Source organism: Dermochelys coriacea, chromosome 2 (genome assembly GCF_009764565.3).
Source record: "Dermochelys coriacea isolate rDerCor1 chromosome 2, rDerCor1.pri.v4, whole genome shotgun sequence".
NCBI classification, from domain to species: domain Eukaryota; kingdom Metazoa; phylum Chordata; order Testudines; family Dermochelyidae; genus Dermochelys; species Dermochelys coriacea.
The window spans coordinates 222,773,334-222,780,774 of record NC_050069.1 but is presented as its reverse complement, the minus strand read 5'-3'; positions in this window follow the sequence as shown (position 1 = coordinate 222,780,774).

Below are 7,441 nucleotides of genomic sequence, written 5' to 3'. Positions count from 1 at the left end.
GGAAATTCTCTAGTCTCCACTTCGTTTTTCTAATCTTTATTCTGAATAAGCCAAAAAAAAAAAATCACTCCACCCGATATGAACGCTGCAGACCCTGAGCATGCTCAGCTGAAAGCCCACAATTTCTCAAATGGTGCCCTGGGAAAGAGCCAGGTATGCGTGTGTGTGTGGATTGGCAGAATCACAGCTCTGACGTAAATGAGAACATGGAGCATGTGCAAGATTGGTGGCTATTGAGCATGTAGAGTAAGGAATAACAGAGTCAGTTAACTGAGCAGCTAGCCAGCCATAGCCCACTCAGACCGGTCACAACTTGTTTTAAAGATCAGAGTTGTCAGTCATAATTCTGAGCTAACAGTTGCGTCTGAGCATGTGTGAATGGGGAAATTGCTGAAGGGTAGTGTCGCGGGATATGCACACCCATCCCCCTTTGAGGCGGATCGAGGGTGTGATGGCCCCACAGTTAAAGTCCACCAGCCTGTCCTTGGGCTCAAGAAAGTACGGCCTAATGGCCAGAGACAATATGTCTGCCCTCATGTTCAGGGCGAGGCAGCCTAACGGCCAGAGTCAATACAGCTGTCCTTGGGTTCGGGGCTGTCAGGGGCCACCACAGTGGGGGGTGACAGCTGGGGTAGGGGGGCCTGGGTCTGGCCCAGGGCCCTGCCAGAAGCGAGCGTGTTCGCCACCGAGTCAGCAGGAATCCTGCCGCAACACGATGACCTTTCTCGGGGGTTTATGGCTAGCCTCAGCCCCCTGGGTCACTTCCTACCCTTTCTCCTGAAGCAGTGGTCTGTGTGTTGTTAGGCTCTCCAAGTTCCTTGGCACAGAGTTCCCTGGAAATGTGATTCCAATTGGACACCTTAGGCAACTGGGCTCCTGTCTGGTTCTCAGGCTCCCACAGTCAGGGGCTGCAACAGCTCCTGGGCTGGAGCCGCCACCATCCATCCTTCCTCCATCCATCCTAGGTCAGCCTAGGCTGATCTGGACTACTCCTGTTTTTACTGAAGCAGCAGTTGGAGCATGTCCAGCATGGAGGGAGGGGCAAGACTTCCTCTGCCCATAGTGTGGGTTAACCCCTTCTTGCCCAGGGCTGGTGCAAGGATGTTTTATGCCCTAGGCAAAACTTCCACCTTACACCCCCCTCCTTCCTGAGGCACCCCCCTGTGGCAGCTCCCTGCTGCTTCCCCTCCGCCCTGAAGCGCCCCCCCATGGCAGCTCCCTGCCGCCCCTCCTCTGCCCTGAAGCACCCCTCCCGTGGCACTCCCCGCTGCTCCCTCTCCGCCCTGAAGCACCCCCCCCCGCTTCAATTCCACGCCACCCCCTCTCCAACCTGAAGCGCCCCCCTGTGGCAGCTCCCCACCGCCCCCTCTCCCATCCAGGAGCCGTGCAGCAACTCCCCTCAGCCCAGGGAGCCATGCGACAACTCCCCGGCCCCAGGTCACCTCTGCTCTGCCTCCTCCCCAAGCACACCGCTGCTGCCACTTCTCCCGCCTCCCAGGCTTGCAGCACCAATCAGCTGTTTGGCACGCAAGCCTGGGAGGGAGAGAAGCAGAGCGGAGCGGGGCGGCGCACCCAGACGAGGAGGCAGAGCAGAGGTGAGCTGGGGCGTGGAGCGGTTCCCCTGTGCATCACCCCCCACCCCACACACACCCGTTACTTGCTGCAGGCGGCCCTTCCTGTGCCCCTCTGCTGCAGCTCACTTCCGCTCCACCACCTCACCGGAGCACACTTTTAGCCACCCTCAACCACTTGGCATCCTAGGCGACCGCCTATTTGCCTAGTGGTGCACCAGCCCTGTGCACACCCCTTCATAGGTATATAAGGAAGTCCCAATAGGACAGTATAAAAGGCCAGCAGGCAGTTTCTTAGACCATGTCTACACTAGCAAACTTGCAGCAGCACAGCTGTACTGATACAGTTGCGCAGTTGTAAGATCACTGGTATAGCTGCTGTATGCTCATGGGAGAAAACTCTCCCATCAACATAATAAAACCACCTCAATGAGCGATGGAAACTATGTCAGTGGGAGAAATTCTCCCATCAACATAGCATTGTGTACATGTGTTTTTTCACACCCCTGAGTGACACAAGTTTTGCTGACATAAGTGGTAGTGTAGACATGGCCTTAGTTGAATCAGAAAGAGAGACACACATGATCGGAAGCAGATGGAAGCCAGCAAGGAAAGCCAGCAAGGGAAGTCAAAGAGGAGCTGCTGGAGAGAAGTTAGAAAAGTTGCTGCAGAGAAAAAGAGAAAATAACTGGAGTGGAACAAGACCAACGGACCAGGAGCTGAGCAGCAACAGTGATCAAAAGAAAAATACCAAGAATTTATAAGGCAGCACCAGTGATCTCAAAGGGATGCCAACAGATTTGTAAAGTAAGCTTGACAGTTTTAATTTTTACTGTAGTATAGTTTAGCATAGTATTTAATATGTGTAACACTGACAGACCCAGTCATCTGCGGGTGGGATTGAACCTGGGGCCTCTGGAACTTAATGCATGAGCCTCTATAGCATGAGCTGTTTCAGAGTAGCAGCCGTGTTAGTTTGTATTCGCAAAAAGAAAAGGAGTACTTGTGGCACCTTAGAGACTAACAAATTTATTAGAGTATAAGCTTTCGTGAGCTACAGCTCACTTCATCGGATGCATTTGGTGGAAAAAACAGAGGAGAGATTTATATACACACACACAGAGAACATGAAACAATGGATTTATCATACACACTGTAAGGAGAGTGATCACTTAAGACAAGCCATCACCAGCAGCAGGGGGGGAGAAAGGAGGAAAACCTTTCATGGTGACAAGCAAGGTAGGCTAATTCCAGCAGTTAACAAGAATATCAGAGGAACAGTGGGGGGTGGGGTGGGGTGGGGTGGGGGGGAGAAACACCATGGGGAAATAGTTTTACTTTGTGTAATGACTCATCCATTCCCAGTCTCTATTCAAGCCTAAGTTAATTGTATCCAGTTTGCAAATTAATTCCAATTCAGCAGTCTCTCGTTGGAGTCTGTTTTTGAAGCTTTTTTTGTTGAAGGATAGCCACTCTTAGGTCTGTGATCGAGTGACCAGAGAGATTGAAGTGTTCTCCAACTGGTTTTTGAATGTTATAATTCTTGATGTCTGATTTGTGCCCATTCATTCTTTTACGTAGAGACTGTCCAGTTTGGCCAATGTACATGGCAGAGGGGCATTGCTGGCACATGATGGCATATATCACATTGGTAGATGCTCAGGTGAACGAGCCTCTGATAGGTTTCAGAGTAGCAGCCGTGTTAGTCTGTATTCGCAAAAAGAAAAGGAGTACTTGTGGCACCTTAGAGACTAACAAATTTATTAGAGCATAAGCTTTCGTGAGCTACAGCTCACTTCATCGGATGCATTTGGTGGAAAAAACAGAGGAGAGATTTATATACACACACACACAGAGAACATGAAACAATCATGCCTCTGATAGTGTGGCTGATGTGATTAGGCCCTATGATGGTATCCCCTGAATAGATATGTGGACAGAGTTGGCAACGGGCTTTGTTGCAAGGATAGGTTCCTGGGTTAGTGTTTTTGTTGTGTGGTTGCTAGTGAGTATTTGCTTCAGGTTGGGGGGCTGTCTGTAGGCAAGGACTGGCTGTCTCCCAAGATCTGTGAGAGTGATGGGTCGTCCTTCAGGATAGGTTGTAGATCCTTGATGATGCGTTGGAGAGGTTTTAGTTGGGGGCTGAAGGTGATGGCTAGTGGCGTTCTGTTGTTTTCTTTGTTGGGCCTGTCCTGTAGTAGGTGACTTCTGGGGACTCTTCTGGCTCTGTCAATCTGTTTCTTCACTTCAGCAGGTGGGTATTGTAGTTGTAGGAATGCATGATAGAGATCTTGTAGGTGTTTGTCTCTGTCTGAGGGGTTGGAGCAAATGTGGTTATATCGTAGCGCTTGGCTGTAGACAATGGATCGAGTGGTATGATCTGGATGAAAGCTAGAGGCATGTAGGTAGGAATAGCGGTCAGTAGGTTTCCGATATAGGGTGGTGTTTATGTGACCATCCCTTATTAGCACCGTAGTGTCCAGGAAGTGGATCTCTTGTGTGGACTGGTCCAGGCTGAGGTTGATGGTGGGATGGAAATTGTTGAAATCATGGTGGAATTCCTCAAGAGCTTCTTTTCCATGGATCCAGATGATGAAGATATCATCAATGTAGCGCAAGTAGAGTAGGGGCATTAGGGGACGAGAGCTGAGGAAGCGTTGTTCTAAGTCAGCCATAAAAATGTTGGCATACTGTGGGCCATGCGGGTACCCATCGCAGTGCCGCTGATTTGAAGGTATACATTGTCACCAAATGTGAAATAGTTACAGGTGAGGACAAAGTCACAAAGTTCAGCCACCAGGTTAGCCGTGACAGTATCGAGGATACTGTTCCTGACGGCTTGTAGTCCATCTTTGTGCGTAGCATGAGCTAAAAGCCAACTGACTTGTAGTTAAGGCTGTAGAGCAGACTCATTAATCTGTCTCTCTAAGTGCTCTCAGTGCTACTAGATGGGACAGAATACCACACCCAGGAGGTGTGTGTGTGTGTGTGTGTGTGTGTGTGTGTGTGTTTTAATTCGTATTTTACTTATGGAATTTTTAAAGCAAATTTAAGAACTGCTGTCAGCAATTTGTTATAAACTGGCTATTGTAACAAAGTGCTTTGCTTAGAATCATTTAAACTATTTGCAACAAGAGATTGTGTTTCAGGGATTTTGTGCTTTGTTTAGGATTTTTAAAATACAATGTATTAGGGATTATTAGTTACATTAATAAAAGATATTTTGTTTTGGAAAGAATACTGCCTGTGTCAATTACTTTATTGGAAGGTTATATCCATGTCCTTTAGTGTTTCCTTAACAACCCTGGAAACTTTTACCTCAGGAAGGACAGACTAAGGGGGTAATAGAAAGGTTAATATAGTGGTGTCCCATAATTTATTTTTGGGGTAACAGTCTCTCCAGTTCAGGGGTGAACCAGATGTACTACTACTGCATGTCTGCTCTGTGGACAATGTAGTCAGTTTTCAAGGCTACCAATTTGGCACTTTTCATAAATAATAATTTTACCTGACCTTTCTTTCCCTCAGACAAAAACAAAAACAAAACAACAACAAAAAAGCAAACATTTGTGATAACCACCCATTGTTCTTCCGGGTTGCCAAATACGTAATGTCGGTAGAACAATGAACAAGATACAGTATCATTATCTACTCTGCAAACAAACAAGCTGTGACTAGCTGGACTAAATATAGACATAATTAGAGTCTGGATCACATCTGCTGGTAGACATAAAGACACAAAAAAATACCATCTCACCCAAATGGAAAATACTTAGCATAACAAAGGAATGGACATCACATAACATAGATCAGGCAAACCAATCTATTTACACCCAGCTGCATGTTGGTTATTGTTGTTTATTCTTCACAACACACTCTCTCTCTCTTTTTTAAGCTATAAACAATAGGACTACATGGTTTTCATTTTTCATCTAAGGGACAATGCCCAGCCTCCATTCTGCAACTGACCAGTGAGTAAAAAAGGAAAAAGTTATGTATAGTTATGACTTTCCAGATTCATGGGGAATGTTCGTTTTTTGAATTCACTGAAAGATGTAAGTACTAATACAAATAATATGACATTTTCATTCATGCACAATGGCACCACAATCCATAACTCACAATGACTTGCCTGCATGACTCTTCAGCAATTTTGTGGATCATGGGGTTCCTCTCTGTTTGTTTCAGTACTAGTCTGCATGTACATGTGACAAAGAGTACACATGTAGTGCTAGCTATGTTTTGGTATCCAAGCAGAAAGACATTAAGGGAAAACCTATACATGTCCACACTCAGAATATGTATCTATGATCCGTGATGATATTTATGATCCAAAAAACATTGGTGTTAGGTCTAATTCAATCCTTCTGGTTTTGACTAATAACTATTAGTGAACATTTTGTTTCCCTTTAATTTAGAAAAAATTCCACATACTCTTAAATTCTATAATATTTTTCCATAAAAGACTGGAAATTAATAGGTTTAATATGGTTCTATAGAAATTACTCTATAAACCGATCAGTCAAATTTTTCATCTTGTGTAAATCAGCATCACTCTGTTGAAATTAGGAGGACCTAACTAATTGAACATATTAACATGGAATCTTAATATGTCTGAATCTGTATACAGGATCCTCAAAGTACAAACAGAGGACAAGATTTTCAAAAGTGTTTAATAATCTTGCATGCCTCAATTTTTGAGTGGACAACTTGAAAAAAAAATCTTAAAAGTGCTTTTGTTTTCCCTCAGTACTTTTTGAAAATCAGGACCCAGGCTCAAATTAGACACCCAAGTACTGAGGCAACCCAAATCACTACACACTTTTGAAAATCTTGGCCACAGAAACTGCTACAAAAGACAAATGAGTGCTGTGTCCTGTTTCCTCCTTCACATCACACTATATATATAAAAAAACATGCTTCTCTTCATTCAAAGTTACTCTTACAATGGGGAAAGACTTGATGTGCATTCAACAAGTGTGGTTTATGTGATCATTAGGAGGCATGTATATTGTAGCTGATCTCTGTAACTAGTGAATACTTGATTTTTATTTTTTTTAATAAAGAAAAAAATTACATTCAGTAGTCAGTTATTTAGTTTCTCAGGTATCATTGTGTTTGAAACAAATGGGCCCAAAGAAAGATTTAGTACATCAGAGTTATTTTGTCTAGTTAGAGATTTTGAAATGGGATTATGCATCATTACAAAATATCCATACTGGCCACAATCTTGCATCTTGTTCCATACAGGCAAACTACCATGTCTTTACACTGCATGGGTAAGATCAGTGCATGTGGAGCAGTGTGTGGGATCAGGGACATTGTGGTTTTTACTGTTCCACTCAAATTAAATTTTTTCAATTACACTGATGAATTATTTGTCAAGTTGCCTTGTATTACACCTAAAGATCCTGAGTTTGTTTTAATTTTTACTCATTTTCAATGTTTATATTTTGCAACTAGTGTCCTCCAGTTTTATTTTTTAAAAAACATTTTTAGAGTTTATTTGAATTGTAACAGCAAACATTTGAGCAATAAACAGAAATAAAATAGATTTTAAAATAAAAGAAAGAAGAAAGCCTTGGGAGATGTTTAAAATAGCCTCATATCCTTTTTCACATCCTACATTGGGTATCATCACATACACAAAAGCAGCTTACCATATTGCTGTTATGCAAGAAGTGAGAGCTCAAAGAGGAAGACATACAGGGCTGTAATTACAATGGAGAGCAGAGATGGCAAATAGGATGAATTCTACTGGATGGCCTTCTGAAAGAAGATTGCCCTTTCCTTTTTTTTTTTTTTTTTTGGTAGGGCTTGCTTTTAAAAACTGATGCTTGTAAAATTTATGTCTCTGTATTGGCTTTGGT